This window comes from Uranotaenia lowii, chromosome 1, assembly GCF_029784155.1.
Source record: "Uranotaenia lowii strain MFRU-FL chromosome 1, ASM2978415v1, whole genome shotgun sequence".
NCBI lineage: Eukaryota > Metazoa > Arthropoda > Insecta > Diptera > Culicidae > Uranotaenia > Uranotaenia lowii.
In genome coordinates, this window is record NC_073691.1 from 104,301,941 (window position 1) to 104,320,843 (window position 18,903).

Below are 18,903 nucleotides of genomic sequence, written 5' to 3' on the forward strand. Positions count from 1 at the left end.
TATGTCCTCATGTCAATGCAGGTAAACCCTTCTTCGTATTCTCCAACTCGTGTTTGTATCCCTGACTACGATCATTCTTCTGTCCAGTTTGATTTGTCTATGCAGCAGGAAATTCGTGGAATCCCGGTCTCGCATCGTCCTCTTCTGATTCCAAGAATTTTCGAAGCTAAATATAGACACGTCGATGCTGATAAAATGTACTTTACCGATGGATCACGTATAGAGGAATCAACAGGATTTGGAGTGTTCAACGAAATATATAGCGCCTCTCACAGTCTTCAGTCACCATGCTCTGTATATGTAGCGGAGTTAGCAGCTATTCACTGGGCTTTGGACAGTATCGCCTCACGGCCAGATGGACACTACTATATTGTAACGGATAGTCTGAGCTCTGTTGAAGCAATCCATTCGATAAAACCGGGAAAGCACTCGCCGTACTTCCTCGAGAAGATACGAAATAATTTGAGTGCTTTATCAAAACGTCGCTTTACCATCACCTTTGTTTGGGTTCCCTCTCATTGCTCGATAGTGGGCAATGAGAAGGCAGACTCTCTGGCAAAGGTGGGAGCGATGGAAGGCGACACGTATCAACGTGAAATCGTCTTCAGCGAATTTTACTATTTGGTGCGAAGAAACTCTCTTGTCAACTGGCAGCGCAAATGGGACGAGGATGACAAGGGTCGGTGGTTCCACTCAATTATCCCAAAGGTAAGCCTTAAACCATGGTTTAATAGATTGAACTTGAGTCGGGATTTTATTCGTATATTTTCCCGTCTCATGTCCAATCATTGTTCCTTAGACGCGGTACTCTATCGTTTTGATATTGCTGGCAGCAATCTATGTGGTTGCGGCCAAGGTTACCATAACATCGAGCATATTGTTTGGTCGTGCGAGGTCCATCTTGTCGCTAGAACGAATTTAATAGACTCCCTAAGGGCCCGAGGAAAACCACCCTATGTTCCAGTGAGAGATGTGCTGGCTGTGATAGATTTGGACTACATGTTCGAAATATATCTTTTCCTAAAAGCTATTGATCTTCGTCTATAATTCTTTTTATTTTCACATTTCCCTATCTATCTTCTATCTTTTCTTAAAAAAGTGAACTAGATATTAGCACACAACTGTAATCAAACAAAATGAGTTTGGCTCCTTAAAGCCTAAAGGTATGAGCCGTTTCAAATAAAGAATTTACAAAAAAAAAAAAAAAAGTGTTAAAAAATAAAGTAATATTGACAAAAATATAACAAAACTGTGGCAAAAATATGAATAACTATTACTGAAATTTGACAAATGACAAAAATTTGAAAGAACCTTGACAAAAGTATGACAAACAAAATAATAACAAATGACAAAATTTTGAATAAAACACGAAAAATGTGCTGAAAAAATTATGCCGAAAAATATGACAAATATTACAAAATTAGACAAAAATATGATAAAAATTTCACATAAATGGCAAAACTATGACAAATGTGAAAAAAATAAGACAAAATTATAATCAAAATTTGACAATGAAATAACCTGACAGAACTTAGGATAAGGATAACTACTTGACTACTAATTTACAAAAATGACAAAGTAATAAAAAAAATTTACAATAAAATCACAAAACTGACACATATATAAAACTATAAAAAAAGTTATTTCAAAGGTGGTAAAAATATGGCAAAAATTATACATTAAAATGAAAAAATAAGACAAACAGGCTAGAGTATCATTCTCTCGCAGTCGTTCGATCAGTGCGGATGTGCGTTATCACTGCTGATCAAAGTATTATTTTTTTCCTCGCCGTATCAAAGTGGACCTTTCGTAAACAAAGAGTGCTTCAAGCGGAGTGTTTTTTTCTCGCTTTATGGTTCGGTCGTTACCAAAGGACTTTTTGTGCTTGGAAATTGTGATCCAGCACAGACGCCATCGCCATCTTACATCGAGGCCGTTATCATTACCACACGGCGCCTTCCTGATAGCTCCTGATAAAGCCGGGTATTGGACACCGTAGGGGCATATACTAGGCTGATCCAGATTTGAGTGTCATAACCGGGTGAATTCGGAACGGATCGATTGGTCTCGCTCTCCTTTTGACGTCGCCATCTTTCTTCGGAGGAAAACCACGTGTTTGGACAGCGGACGGTGGAAACAAAAATTAAAAGAAAAATTGTGAGTTCTTTTTTCATTCTTCCTTCACTTTACTACTTCTATTTTTTTTCCCTACATTGTTTTTGAACTTAGTTTGCATCGCTCATATTTTCAACACGGAAGACATCCGTGTCTCCGTAAGAAAATATGAGCGATGGCGGGGGGTTAAACCCGTCTTCGGTGGACGAAGAGGAAGGTATGTTCGAGAATGAAGAGCATCTGGAGGATTCAGATGATGCTGGTCCCTCAAATGCTAATCATTCTCGGACGACTGTTAATTTCTCATCACCCACAGCTGACAGTGTAGCACCCCGGCTCCGAACCTACACAGATGGTTCGTCTTTTTCTGGGCCATGGGTGGTTTTCATCCGGCCCAAAGCTAACGGTAAACAGCTCAACGTAGTGCAGATCACGAAAGATCTGGCTAGATGGTCCTCCGTAACCAGCGTGACTAAGGTGCGACCCAACAAGTTGCGCGTTGTCGTGGACAATCGAAAATCCGCTAATGAAATTGTTGCCAGCAAATTCATTACCTTGGAGTACCACGTCTACATTCCGTCTCGAAACGTAGAGATAGAGGGCGTGATCTCTGAAATGAGTCTGGAGGCTGGGTACGTTAAATCCCACGGCGTTGGTAAGTTAAAGAGCCTTGATTCGACTTCGGTCGAAATCTTGGATTGCCGACAACTCAACACTACCACCGTCGTAGAAGGAGTTAAAAAGTACTCGCCTTCAGCCTCATTTCGAGTGACCTTTGCGGGTACCGCCCTCCCTCACTACGTCTTGATTGACGGAGTTTTGAGGCTTCCTGTGCGGCTCTTCGTGCCTCGCCCGATGGAATGCAAAAATTGCATTAAATTGGGGCATACAGCTTCCCATTGTTGTAGCAAGAAGCGTTGCCCCAAATGCGGGGAGGTTCATGGGGATGGAGCGTGCTCAGCAATAGAACAGAAATGTGTCTATTGCGGGGGCTCACCTCATGACATCTCTTTGTTCGAGGCGTTTAAGAGCCGCTGGGATAGTCAAAAGCGCTCTTTGAAGGAACGATCAAAACGTTCCTATGCCGCCATACTAAAGAGCGCGGCGCCTCCGATCCAACCTCAGTCCTCAAACATCTTCTCAGTGCTGCCAGTTGACAACGAGGATACAACAGATGAGGAGAATCCATTTATTTTCGTAGCGAACTCACGGAAGCGTGCTAAAACGAATACCAAGACCCCCAAGATTCCGAATAAAATCCCGACGGTCAGCCCTACAACCAACATCACCAAGAAAGCGATTGCTACAGAAAAGAAGAAACAAATTCCTCCTGGATTCAGCGCGACCTTTTCACCACAGAATAAATCAACAGCAGCGGGGACCTCAAACGCCCCCATTACTGATGCAGTTTGCCCAGAATCAACTCCTCAAGCGGGACTTTTTAAGTTTTCTGACATCCTCGATGGAATTTTTTCGTTTTTCAACGTATCTGAATCTATAAAAAGCATTATAAGTGCAATGCTTCCTATTGTACACTCAGAATCAAAACAACCCAAAAATAAGAACGCCCGCGCATCAAAACAAAGTTCCACAAGCGTTCTCGATTTTGGGCTGCTGCCAATACACCAAAATCAAAGTTCGAAGCTCGAACTAACCACCCCAAAAAAATTTCCCTTTTGTTTTCAGTTTCGTTTAATTCTTGTATAACCAAAAAAGTCAGTCGTATCCGAGAAAATAATGTCTGGTAAAATCTAATGCAATATAACTTTATTATGCTTTTCTAATTCCTTCTAATTTATTGTTTTCCAGAATTCAATTTTTTCATCGTTTGTACCTTCTTAAAAACCCGTACCTATCTTCTTCACAACATGATTTGCCTCTAGCGAATTTCCGGAAGGATGAAAAAAATTAGTGAACTGAAAGAAGCGAATGGCGATCTGGTGCAGTCGCAGAATTTGCCTACTGAGAACGGGACTTACGGATAGCACTGCTTTGTAAACTCAAGATTGCGATGACATGAGCCGTTCCTGAATGGTGCCAATTGCCGGAAGTTTTCGAAATGAGAAGATTTCGGAAGTTCCGTTTATTAATCGTAGCCGTTCTAGCCCTCACAGGATAATCATCAATTTCAGTGACGATTTTAGCCTATTTTTCTTCAATATCAATCGTGTACGTCAGATCAATTGATATTGAAAAAAATGTAATTTATTTTATCAGTTCCGTTTTTACGATGGCAATAGCACTCGGATCTTCCTGACCGTTTTCAATGAAAATTGCTCCGGGAAGGGGAAACAAACAGACTCGTTTTTCTCCAAATTTCCCAAGCAACCAGAATTCCCTTAAAAAGGGTCCATAGAAGCTTAATCAGCTCTCGTTTGTGTCTGAAGAGAATGCTAATCAGCCCAAAATTTAAGTTCTTAAAGCCACTTTCAAGTTCGTTTTGGTGGCTGTAGAGAACGCTATTCAGCTTCTAAGAGAATGTCAAGAAACTTCTACGTGCCGAAAAAAAAATTTCGATTGACAGATTGCTCTGACAACCAGATGACAGACTGCTAGGTTGCCGGTCTATCACGATATATCTCGTTGACTTCAATGTTTACTAAATCACAAGTTATTGCAAAGAAGCTACTTACGCTTTGGGAATTGATCCGTTGCCCTCTAGGTTGTAGTGCAAACTCGTTAACCTCTCGACCAAACCTACTTTTGTTTTCGCCACTGTTGGAAGTAGTATTAAAACTTCATTTCAAAAGTTATTTATGGTTATGTTCGAGTAGATTTTTTAAAACAGAGTGATCGAAGCCTTGGGGTTTTCTTTTATAAGGGAATTTCAAAAAATAAAAAAATAACCAAACAACAACCATTTTTTTTATAATTTTTCTTTATTTATTGAAAACTTCCTTAAGCACTTCATTTTTCTTCACTATCAATTGCGAGCCTAGGCTGTGGTAGAATGCAGGATGATTTTCGAACTCTCGGCAGGAGGCACACATAAGAAAGTTGCCGTATTCGCACCGGTCCGTTTTTTTTTGCGTTTTGTTCACGTTGATATTCCGTAGTTTTTCCGACGACATCCTTTTTTCGCACTGCTCAAATAAATATACTTACCATAGGTCGATCTTAGCTCAGTATATACCGCATCCTAGTGGTGGGTAATCGGCAAACCATTTTTTGCTATCTGCCGACACAGCTCCGATTGTTACTGCAACACAACTTAATGTTGTTTGAATGGAAGTCAGAATAATTACTCCTCGCGAAGGATCATTCGCTGATCAAATCCAGATCCGAGCCCCGATGCCCTTGAAGATTTTTTCTTCTCAGCCATATTTTGATCGCACTCAAGGTTTTCTTTTTCTTTGTTTTTTTTTTCTTTTGAGAAATTGACAGAAATTTTTGACATGTCGCTTAAAATTCCCATAAAGGTTCTTTAAAACACTTAGAAGTATCTTAACGGTGCGTTAAAAAGTGTTAAGCGAACGTTATCGACCTTCTTGAAAGAAGTTGCATTAAAAGCGCTTAGAAGTTCCGTTATCGATAATTTAACCTTTCAAAGGGCGATGGAAGTTCCTGAGTAACTTTTACGTGACAAGAGTCACTTGAAGCTCCCGTAAAACATTTTTTCAGCCAAATGTGAACTTCGGAGTTCCATCTTTAAGTAAAAACGCGACTTTTGGTTGCTTGGGTTCCTTTTCGTTTCAAAAATTTTTGCCGAAATAAGTCAATTGTGAAAAAACTTGTTTGGAAAATAAAATATGTTTAGGAAATATGAACGAAAAATATCGTCTTTTTTCTATATTTATAACCCCTTTTGATAATTAGTTCATGAAATGAAAAAATCCCAAAAAAAATCCCTGCCGCATGACATGCCCCAAAATTAAGTTGCAAAAATGACGTTTATTCTCAAGTTTGGGAAAACCCCCTCAAACTCATTTTCGTCGGGAGCCAGTTTCATCCGATTTTGCGGCATTTCAACTTGGTTTTGGGTTCTACCGGCTTAGAGTGTAAAGACACTTTTGAAGCAATTGATGCAAACTTGGCCCCTCACGCTCATTTTTTTCTAACCATTTTTGACTTTTTTTCAACCGTTTTTTGGTATTTCTTGGAGAACTTCTAAATTTGTTATTTTTCAACCATACTCAATCGTTGAATTTTAACCATTCCTGAAGTTCCACTCGAAATCGCAGAAAAACGGTTAAATTCAATCGGGAAAAGTTTCTCTGCTGTTGTTTTCAAACGTTTCGAAAGTGTTTGCACCTTTGACAGCGCATAAAGTATTCGGGTTTGTTATTTGCTTCTCTCTGAATCTGCTTCTCCTGCTGATTCCGAACAATTTTGCAATACATTAATTCAGGAGTAGATCCGAGAGGCCATCAGATCAAGCGGAAATAATATGAAAACAGGTATGGAAAAAATTGAATGCGGGTAACATAACCTCATATCCGTTTCACGGTCAAATATTCCTTTCAGATCGCATTGTGCGGCAACGGTGGAAACAGAAAATAATAATCTTCGAGAATACTGAAAAAATGGTTCGTCCCAGCTGTGGAAAAATGCTGTTCCGCAAGGCTCATCGAAAAACGTCTGGAACCAGCAGAAGCAAAATTGAGGAGGGATCTGACTACACGGTTCCGGTCGACATACCGATGGCAGTAGAGAGGGCCACCATAAACATCGACAGTCGGATCCTTTCCCAGTATGGATCTTATCACGGTCATTTGCTAAGAGATGAGGTTCCCGGTGTAGGTTAGGTAATTGCATTTTATGATTCTTGATGTTTTATTGAAATACCGTTCTTAATTCCAGATAGATAATTCGTCTTGATTTAAAAAAAAAGCCAAGCCAGCTTTTATTAGGCCTGGATCTGTTCCATGAACAGGCTAGAAGTATTGGAGAGAGCTGTTCCGGAAAAGGCGCGGTGCAAAGGAAACCATTCTGACAAGATTTATGTTATTGCATCTCATCAAGTATTACCGGAATCAACTGTGTATAATAAATTTCATGTTTCGCATACTTTATTAAAGTAATAAATAGATGAAATTGATAAAAAGCAGATTTGGCGCTAAAATTAAAATTAAATGAGTTTTCGTTTTATTTCTTAAATATTGAACTGGCTCCTTTCTTTTGAAAACGGTTATTTTTCAACAATTTTCGCCTGCGAGAGCATGTTTGAAAAATAACCATAATGCAAGTTCTCCTTCAAATCTCATTTTATGAGTTTTCAGTGAAAACTCATAAAACGACTTAACCCACAAAACTGCCATTATGGTTATTTTTCAAACATTAATGGTTCAACATCGCCGACCGTGCTTCTTTCAGTGTTTATCTCTCTCGATGGCTAATTTTCGCCCAGAGGTCGGAGATATCACTGTTTTTTTTTTTTTGTAATTTCTTTATTTGAAACGGCTCATACCTTTAGGCTTTAAGGAGCCAAACTCGTTTTGTTTGATTACATTTGTGTGCTTATATCTAGTTCACTTTTTGAAGAAAAGATAGAAAATAGATAGGGAAATGTGAAAATAAAAAGAATTATAGACGAAGATCAATAGCTTTTAGGAAAAGATATATTTCGAACATGTAGTCCAAGTCTATCACAGCCAGCACATCTCTCACTGGAACATCCCCGGATCGAAAAATCGGCCCAAAATCGATTCGATTTCGGCCCGTTCAACCCGAGAATCAGTTCTTCTTCTTCTTCTTCTTCTACTTGAGCTGCTTCACGGGCAGCTCGGGTTAAGGGCCAGTGACTTTGACTATATGCCCTGTTTTTGGTTCCGAGTTGATTATAAATCAGTTTTGATTTCGCTAGTGAATTTGGCTACTTCTTCGTAATGCGTTAGGTTTTTTTCTTTAAATAGTTCCTTCAAATTCGTGTACTTGCCGTTGAAATCGTATAGTAATCTCGTTGAGGCAAAGCGTGGACAGGTGAGAATTATGTGATTCGCTGTTTCAGGTTCCTTGCATAGCTCACAGTCAGCATCATCTTTTATTTTCATTTTGGCTAGCCAATACTTGGAAAAGTCATGACCAGCCATCAAACGGTTCAGAAGTCGAACATCTCTTCCTTTTAGGCTCTTTCCTACGAACCATGGTACTGTGGAAAATTCCGGTTGTATGTAGTAAAAAGTTTTCCCTTTTTCTGTCGAATAATGTTTGTACCAATCTGTTGTGTTTTCAGCTAGCGATTTCTTCAGTGCGTTGAACCCGTCTGATAGAAGGTACGTGTTCTCGATTATCTGCTCCGACTGTAGCCCGTGTTTTGCTAATGCGTCTGCTGTATCGTTTCCGCCAATGGATACGTGACTGGGTATCCATTGGATAGTTATTCCATGATGAGAGCAGCTTCGAAGAATTTTCGCTAATATACTTTCTGCTTCACAGGATTCTTGTGCATTGAGAAGCATCGTGCACGATGCTTGCGAATCGGTGTAGATGACGGGTCTTTCTAGACACTGCTGTTCAACTATTTCCGTTGCTTTGTAGATAGCTATCAGCTCCGCAGATGTGATGCTGGTTTCCTTCTCGAGCCTTAGTGATAAGCGTAATCTCCTTTGTTCTACGAAGACTCCTATGCCGCAAACGTTACCTTCCTTGGAAGCATCCGTGAAAATACGACCACGGCCTCGGTACTTGCCATTCATGGCGAAGAGTGTTAGTTGTTTCAGCCTCATGGGATTCGAATTCTGTTTGGCAACCGTCAGACCTTCCAGATCTGGAAAAATTTCGACTCCTTGCACATTGCCGGGGTGTTCTATCGATTGGATGCGATCGAATAATTCTTTGTTAAGCCAGTATGTTCTTTCCAGGCAATGGTCAGAAAATCAATCAAAATAAACACTCAGGATACGTTTCTTATTTGAAACATTCTGACTGTATAATAGGAAAGCGCCTCTCGCAACTGCTTCGCCCGACTGGTATGCAATCTCGATCAGCGCTCCACTCAGCTATGCAAACCGAGTCGCATCATTCAGAATCATCGATTTTGCAAACATCGCATATCAGAGATGAGGGAGATACAAACTGATCCATTCTGAATGTCACTCACTCAGTATCCGCCTGGTTTTTTTGAAATCGAAAACACGGCGGAAGTGAACATCTTTCCCTCACAAAGACAACTACAATTTGATTTTATTCTTACTGGTGTAAAAAACGCTGTAAATTCAAATAAATTTATTAATTGGCTATGTTTAAAAACAAACAACATTTGCTAATGATCGGTTGAATGTATCACTCACTCACTTCCTGAACCATTCACTCCTGATCCTAGACGAACATGATTCGCCATATGCATCGCTCTTTGGTGAGATTCCAATTGGATGATAGTGCTGCACTGTTTTGACAGCAAGCATCGTGCGAGGTGATCTATATGTTAGCGATGAATAGAACGAACGATGATCGGATAGGTCCAGTAGCAATCAATAACAAAACCCGATCGCTATTCGTTCAGTTGCGAAGTGCAATCAGGAACATTCATTGAAAATGAGTGATATTCGGACCACTGTTTCTAACAAAGGTTTTACGGAGCAGAAGAAAAGACGAACGCGTCCGATTGGTAGAAGATATATTTGACAAGAGAAAAGTACACGTCTAATGAAAAGTACTCTAGAAGAGAGTATAGCAAAGTCTAGTTTACATGAATAGGAGAAGTTACACATCTGAATCTTAATAACAAACCAAATGAGATTGGGTTATTCTTAACACCCCTCCTTAATCCAATCGCTATTGCAAACCAAACTTCAAGCAATGTCTTTTGAAAATCACTGGAGACAGACCCTTGGTCAACATGTCCGCTGGTTGGTCCCCGGTTGGAATATACTTGACTGCAATCTTCCCGCTCTGAACACTTTCTTTGATGAACTGTATCTTCACTTCCGTGTGCTTGAGCCTTCTTGATGGAGCGTCGGATGTTGCAATCGCTATGGTAGACTGGTTGTCCTCGAATATGTCTACCGGTTTCGGTTCCAGGATCCCAATTTCGACGAACAATTTTCGGAACCAGAGTGCTTCGCAGATACACTCGGCTAAAGCCGAACACTCGGCCTCCGTCGAAGATAACGCCACAGTTCGCTGCTTCTTGGTGCTCCAGGCCGTTGTAGCACCATAGACTTGAATCAGGTAACCAGAGACAGAATGTCGGTCGTTCACGTCTGTTGCCCAATTCGCGTCAGCGAAACCTACAAGCTGACCACATGATGATTCGGATCGCCTGTACACTAAGCCTTGATCAGTGGTACCGCGTAGGTAGCGAAGAATCCGTTTGCCGTGAGTCCAATGCTCTTCCGCAGGGTTGCATTGGAACTGACTGAGGTAAGACACTGCAGCACTCAAGTCAGGACGAGAAGTAACCACTAGGTAAGTCAGACAACCTATTAGCTCTCGGTACGGCTTGTCCAACTTCGACGATGACTCCTCCTTCTTAAGCTGCAGATTCACTTCAATTGGAGTGCTCGATGGTTTACACGACTCCATTCCAAATCTTCTGAGCACCGCCTCCGTATATCCTGGTTGGTTCAACTTGATCACTCCTTCCGATCGATTTCGCTCGATTTTCATTCCGAGGAACATGTCTGCTTCGCCAATGTCAACCATCTTGAATTCCTGCTTCAACAACCGTTTGACGACTTCAATTTCTTGGAGGGACTTCGAGATAATCAACATGTCGTCTACGTACAATAGTAGATACAATGGACTTGACTTTTCGTTTCGCACATACAAACAGGCATCTTCCACACAGCGTCTGAATCTCATTCGATCTGCGAACTGGTTGAACCGATCGTTCCAGGCTTTTGAGGCTTGTTTCAGCCCATAGATGGATTTGCTCAACTTGCAGACCTGGTTCCCCTCCTCAAATCCACTAGGCTGTCGCATATAGATGTCTTCGGTTAACTGGCCGTTCAAAAACGCCGTCTTGACATCCATCTGGTGCACTTCGAGATCTTGCTGATTAGCTAAAGCAAGCATCGTTCTAACAGTTGTCATTTTTGCCACTGGCGCGTAGGTCTCTGTGAAGTCAAAACCTCTGCGCTGACTGAATCCCTTAGCGACTAATCTTGCTTTTCGTTTCTGGACACTACCGTCTGAATTCAGTTTCAACCGGAAAACCCATTTACAATCGATGGGCTTCCGATCTGGAGGCAAGTCCACCAACTGCCAAGTCTCGTTCTCAGCTAACGAGTTCATCTCCTCATCAATTGCCGCCTTCCATTCCGGCCAATCATCCAAAGTTTTCAGGTCATCGATGCTAGTAATATTCTCTACGTAGCTCTCAGCACCCAAAGCGAAAGCAACACAAACATAATCATTGAGCTTGACCGGAGGATTTCTTGTTCGCTCGCTACGTCGTACATTTTCGGCTTCTTCTGGCTCAGCAACAGCATCTTCAAAAGCAGGATCATCTTCGGCTAAGGAATCGTCAAAATTCGGTGCCACGCATTCCACCTCTTCGGATTCTGTCGGCGGTTTCCCTGAAACCGGACCAGCAAGTTGACGATGTTCCTCGGAATTCTCCTTGTCTTCTACTCTGACCCCTCGAACTGCCTCGGTGGATGGCGACTCATCGAAGGTAACATCACGAGCGAGGAAAATTCGGCGACCGTCCCATATTCGATACCCATTCACGTTGAATCCGACCAAACGACCGATTTGGCTCCGAGATTCAAGTTTCTTCCGTTTCTCTTTGGGTACAAAACAAAATGCTGTACTGCCAAATACACGCAACTTAGAAACGTCTGGCTTTCGGCCATGCCACTTTTCGAAGGGAGTTTTCTCCTCCGTAACAGCTGATGTAGCGCTTCGGTTAATCAAATAAACTGCCGTCAACACGGCCTCGGGCCACATATTCTTATTCATACCAGAGTCCTCGATCATCGCTCTCGTTTTATCCATGATGGTTCGATTGAGTCTCTCGCTAACACCGTTTTGTTGCGGTGTGTGTGGGACGGTGTATTCTATCTGGATACCTTTGGTGCGACAAAATTCCTTAAATCTGGCACCAACATATTCGCCGCCGTTGTCGCAGCGCAATCTGCTTATGCGGCTACCAGTGTGCGCCTCAGCCATCGACACGTATGTTTGGAATGCATCAAGTGTCTCGTCTTTAGTGTGCAAGAAATATACAGCACTAAAGTGAGAAAAATCATCCGTAAAGGTAATAAAAAATCGCTTACCATTCCAGCCGGTTGGCGCCAGGGGTCCACAAACATCGCTATGGATGAGTTCGAGGGGTCGAGAGCTCCTTGGTAGCGGCATACTCTTGAATGGCTTCCTTATCTGCTTTTCTTTGACGCAAGGTTCACACACAGCCTCGCCAGGAACATCACTTTTCTTCAATTGAAGACCACTCACCATATTTCCACTAATCAGCTTCGATAGTCCACTCTTTCCAATGTGGCCGTACCTCCTGTGCCACAGATCTTCTTCACTAACACTCACTAACATTTCTTCGTGCCTCACTACGTCCACGTTCAGTTCGTAAAGCCGTTCCTTGCGGCTGGCACAACACACAACTTTACCGTTTTGTTTTATGTGGGCTTCGTTCTTCTCAAACACCACTTGCATACCCAGTTGGTCCAGGCGCCGGATGGAAAACAGATTGTATTTCATCCCGGGCACCAACATAACATCCTTGACCACACACTTCACTCGTCGTTTTCCCACTCTGGCAATCATGTTCACTTTGCCAATACAACGACTCAACAATACTTCCCCAGAAGCAACTCGAATTTCCATCGGAACACTCAGTTCCGTAATATCGCACATCCAATCTTCACGACACACCATGTGGTCTGAAGCACCTGAATCCAGGATCCAGCTGGATTTATTGCACACCCCACTTGCACTTAACGAATCACTCACGAATGTTACAGCAGACTCTCCAAAGTTTGCTTTTTCTTTCTTGCTGTATTTCTTTTTATTCGGATTCGTGTTTTTCAGCAACGGGCACTCAAACCGCTTATGGCCGACCCTCCCACAAGAGAAGCACTTGATTTTCGCGGGAACACTACTTTTGCCGACAAAAGCTGACGAGCCAGCACCTTCCGCCCCCCCATCAGAATTTTCGCGCTTCACACTCTCACTAAGCAAACGAGCTTTCACAAAATCTAATGTGCACTGCTCAGTGGGTAGGGTTTCAAGAACCGTCACAAGCTGCCCATACGGCCGGGGCATAGTTTGCAGCAAATAGAACACAACCAAACTTTCTTGAAGCTGCACTCCCGCAGAATCAAGATCGCGCACTATTCGTTCGAATTCCACCAGATGATTTTGTAGCGGACCCGATTCATCGAATTTCATAGCGGATAACTTCTTCAGCAGGTAGAATTGGCCGGAGATTCCCTTACGAGCAAACGTGTTTTGCAAAGTCGCCCAGATCTGAGCCGGAGTCCCCTTCCCCTTGATATGTTCAAGTTGGGAATCCGCAATATTCCGAACAAGTACTGACTTGCACTTAACGTCCTGCCTTCTCCGTTCCACCAATCTCTGCTCTTTTTCACGCTTTATCGCAACCGAATCGTCCACTAGCACTTGCAGTTCCGGAACGTCTTCCACTGCGGAACGGATGCACTCTATCAGACCAAGTTCTTCAAGGTGCACCTCCATACGGAAGCTCCAGTTGGCATAATTGTTGCCATCGAACGAATATATCTTCCGATCTTCCTCCATGTTCGCGCCGGTTTCACAAAACGAAAGCGAAAAACTTATCTTTCGGATCTGTACTAAGAACAGAGAATTTTCACTCGCGACGCAACAAGATCGAACACGTTTTCTGCTGGGCCCATAACCTAACAAAGGTTTTACGGAGCAGAAGAAAAGACGAACGCGTCCGATTGGTAGAAGATATATTTGACAAGAGAAAAGTACACGTCTAATGAAAAGTACTCTAGAAGAGAGTATAGCAAAGTCTAGTTTACATGAATAGGAGAAGTTACACATCTGAATCTTAATAACAAACCAAATGAGATTGGGTTATTCTTAACAGTTTCCAGGTAAGAGAATTGATGCCATTTGCTAACATCCTCTGGTAATTGAATTGTTCTTAGTTGATGAGCAATAAGGTTGTTTCTTGACATGTGTCGACATATTTCTCTAGAAGCAATGTACGTGTGCCTAAAGTCCACTGGGTGCTGCCCACTTAGGGCCACTAGCGTGTTCCTCGGTGTGCTTTTCGTGGCTCCCGTCACCTTTCGTAGGCATTGATTGTTTAGTACTGATAAAATGTTGCGATTGGTTTTGCTGGAATTATTGTACACTGAGCTGCCGTAATCCATTTTGCTCCGGAAGAGTCCCTTATATATTTTGATCATCGATTCAGGGTGGGCACCATGTTTTGCCCCATTTAGAACCTTGACCATATTTAAACGTTCTTGAACCTTTGAACGGACCTCCTTAATGTGTATTCCAAAACTAAGATGACGATCGAAAATTATACCCAGATACTTATGGGATCTTACGGATTCCAACAAAGTACCGTTGAGGGATATGTTGAGCTGTTTATTGCCATGTTGGAAAAGAATAGTTTTTGTTTTTTCTGGGTTGATTGTGAAATTAAGGGTCCTGGCGATTTCGGCAAACTCTGCTAAGTATGATTCCCCGATTTCGTTAAGAGTGTGTAGGTGTTTTGCTCGAAAGAGAATCCCAAAGTCGTCAGCATATTGGACAAGCGTCACGTCTGGATGTACGATCTTGTGCAGGTTAACAGTATAGACGTTAAACAGGGTCGGCGACAGAACATCTCCCTGGGGAAGACCATTGTTGATTGTTCTTGATAACGTCTTTTGTTTCATATGGAAGTTTATTACTCTATTTCTCAAGAAGGACATAATCCATCGAAGAACTTCATGTGGAACCCTTGTTTGTATCAAAATTTCCTCCAATTTATCGACATTTATCGCATTGAAAGCGTTTGATAAATCAACGCATATCATGGCAGTTAAAAGTTTATTTCTCTTATTCTGTTTCAACCAATTGATAACATAAGATACACAGGTGTTTGTTGAAGTGTGCTTACGAAAACCAAAGGAAGTTTCAGGCAAAATTTTGTGGATGTCGAGAAAAATCTGCAGGCGCTCTAATACAGCTGAGTTTGCTATTTTGGTTATAGTAGGCACTAAAGAAATTGGTCGCTTACCTGCAACGGTGCTCTGGTCACGTCCAGGTTTCGGTATAGCAATGACTTTGATCACCTTCAAAGTTTCTTCCAGAGCTCCTTTTCTCCACATGTCGTTGATTAGGAATATTATTTTTTCAGTAACCGCGGGGTTCAGAAAAGCCAGTAACTCGTAGGAGAGGTTGTCTTCGCCTGGAGCGGATGTTTTCTTCTTCGAAGCTAATATTCTGTACCAGGATGTTTTGTCTAGCAAACCTTCAGTTATTAAAGTGTGTGGTTCTTCATTCGGTAACCGATTGTCCTGTCCGAAGTGCGTGTCTAGAAATTCTTCTGCCATTACTTCATCTTCATATAGCAAACTGTTTTCTTTTTTATAAAATCTTTTTCCTGTCAAACGACCCACTTTCAGCCATAGTTCTTTCGAACTCGTAAAAGGATTAACTTCGTTGGAAAAATCTTCAAATTTTTTGCGAATCTCCTCTCTTTTTCGTCTTTGGAAGATGGCTGCTTTCCGTTTGAAATTTAGGAGGTTATCTAATGAGGAAACTTGATTGAATTTTTTCCTAGCAGCTGTTTTATCTTTCCATGCCTCGTCGACTACTTCAGACCACCAGAACTTAGGAGTGTTTTTACATTTCATTCTATTTTCCTTGTGTATCTTTTTCATTTTGGAAGAGAGTTCGGAGAAATTGTCAAAATCGAAATTTTCTAAGGAGGACACTTCTTTACGGATTTGTTTTTTGTTGAAGAAATAAGTTTGCCTGAAATGTGACTTGGTTTTCCATGAAATATCCAAGCACATGTGATGACTTCCTATTCCATAATCAAGCACACTCCAGTGAACCATATCAATCAAATTTGCAGAGCAAAGAGTTACATCGATAGCAGAAGAGCGTTTATTCAGTTGCAGAGGGACATATGTTTTACTACCAGTATTGGTTATCAAAAGATCGCTGTTATTTATTGCTTCCAAAAGTTTTTCTCCTCTTGCGTCGCATATTTCGTCTCCCCAGTTCGTGTGGTGAGCATTAAAATCACCACCGAGTATGATTTTGGAATTGTGCTCTAGGTTGGCAAAAATGGCTTGAACATCTGCCTCGAAATCTCTTATAGTGATCGATGGAACCGGACACCGAACAAAGTATCAAATCTAGCTGAGTAATACCAAAAATTATCCATTACAAGATTCGGAACTCTTGCAGAAATCGACGGACAAAATCCAAAAGCGCCACCATCAAATGCTGCGGCAGAAATGCAACTATTCAGTAAAACACGCTAAGAAAAAAAAACAATTTATATTACACGGTCGGAAATAACTAGCATTTTGAAGGTTCATTTGCACAACAAACACACTGAGATCTTTCTCTACGTGGTCTTGGCTCTCCAAAATTAGCACGGTTTTCCGGTATCAGAGTCGTCATTCGCTATTCAAAGCTTTTTTTTACTTGGGGCCGTTCAGATACCACGTGGATAGAAAAATGCGATTTTAGACCCCCTCCTTCCTCTGCGTGGACAAGCGTGGACGTTTGGCAAACCCTAAACCCGTCCTCGGATGTCCACGTGGACAGGTTTGATTTTTTTTTTCTAAATCTCATTTGACAGTTAGAAAACACTACTTTCTGCTTTTTTGTTATAGAAATGGCTGGTTTTGAAAAAAAAAGCGAAATAGCATTTCCTGATATGAAATAATTTTAAAATTTAAAATTTCTTAATTATGTTATTTATCACTTGCTTTCAAGTGGCTACTAGATGTTTAAACTCAACTTAGCAATTTTAAGATTTTGAATTAAACATCTTAATAAAACTAGATAAAATTTATCTTCATCTGAATGAATTAAACTAAATTAAATTAAGACCTTGGTAAAACAATCTGTATTATATCATGTTTTAACATAAATCAGGATCCCAATCAAAATAAATACTTGGCCAAGGCATCAAAACCCTTAATCGCAATATCCTCAGCACTGTTCCGTGGAATTTTGAATCAATGATCAGGCTCAACCAGATATGCAATACAAATAAGTTATCTGTTTAAATTGATGATTATTATTTTTAATTGAGGAATCTAAATGCGCAAAAACGAGTCAGGTTCTCAATTAAATTAAGTCAGTAGCATAGCATTTCTCCAAAAATTGGCGAAAGTATGTCAGAGTACATTTTGCAAATGTTTTCCAAATTTGAACAAAAGCATAATTAGAGTGCATTTGAACCCCCCGGAACGAGGGGTACAAGTGAAAAATTCAATTATCGAGAAATGTTGACCTTTTCTGTCAGTAGATGGTGTTAAGGTTTGTTAAAAGATTGTCCGTTGGCGTTTATATGAAATATTTAAAGAGCTAGGTATCTTGGAATATATTATTTTTGGTAATACGGATACTCACGGTTTGCGTTAGCGAGGAGAGGGATGTGGGTGCCGGTAGTTTTGAATAGCTTAACGTGTTTAGAAGCAAAATTCCTGCTCCACCGTAATTGTCATCTCGGGAATGAGGGACAAAGTGATAATTAGGAAAAGAGTATCTGTTCGTATTCTCGTCGTCTTCGTTTGTCCAAGTCTCCGATAGTACGGCTGCAGAGAAACCACCTCCAGACAAAACTCTTTGAATTTCCGCTTTATTTTTTTGATAGCTTTGCACGTTTGCTTGTAGTATTTTGAATTCTGTGTTAGTAGCCATTTCTGATAGTAAAAGCTTGTAAGTGAGATGTAGGAAGCGAAATAGTGAAACGAAAAAGTTTATCTTTTGTTAAGAACAACTGAATTAGCGAGGTTGAAATGTTTTTTGGTACAATCTTGAAATAACATTTTGACCTCTTCTCGAGGTCCCAAAAGACTAATGAATTCTGAATAGAAGGACATCATTCTTTCTTGGTAATTGCGATCCATATTCATTTTTGCTTGTCTTACCGCGTTTTCCCATTTTTCATCTTCCTGAACCTTGCTGGGATTGTTCAGCGCTGTTCCTCGGCTGCTACCTGCAACTGGTGCGATGATTTCCTCCCGCTCCTCGAAGGTAGATCTGGTACGGGTGTCCTCCAACCTGGCTCTTTTGACATGTTTGACAGCTTGATTTGGTTGATCCTTGTACATTTTAACTGCTGCCTGGATTCCCTGTCGTTCTTCATTGGTCCTTATCCAAGCCTCTCTCATGGGATCTTTTCGTGTGAGACCGTCTCGCGTTATATTGGCGAAACTCTCCATCGGGGTCGGGAACTCTTCCGCATTCAGTAGTGGGGCGTAAGGATTACGACTGGTTGCAAAAACCTGTTCCTTGGCTTCAGTGTACGTCCAGTTCCGCTTTGACATTAGTTTTTTAATGTCTTGTTGCCTCTTTCTTTCGGGACAGTTGTTGTCGAGGGATGAGTGCTGGTTGCTTCGGCAATGTGCGCATTTTTGTTGCTTTTGGCAGTTGGTAAAAAGTTCGTCCTCTTCGTGGCGTTCCGTGCAATTCTCGCATCGTCTAGCTCCTTTGCAGTTGGAGGATTTGTGTCCGAATCTCAGACACTGAGTACACAAAAAAATCGATGGTACGAATGGTCTGATTTTGGCTGAACAACAGAAAAGTTTCACAGACTCCGGTAATTGTTGCGCTCGAAAAGTAATACGCAGACGATTTGTAGGCTCTTTTTCCTTACCTCTGTTCATCCTAACGATACTCACGATGGGGACTTCACACTCTATATCTCCTTTGACT

General features: G+C 41.3%; 1 protein-coding gene across 2 annotated transcripts in view; it reads left to right on the plus strand.

Moving 5' to 3' along the window:
• The window catches only part of LOC129752303 (beta-galactosidase), a 277,208-nt gene that overhangs the window by 234,001 nt on the left and 24,304 nt on the right, over positions 1-18,903 (plus strand). The window lies entirely within an intron of this gene.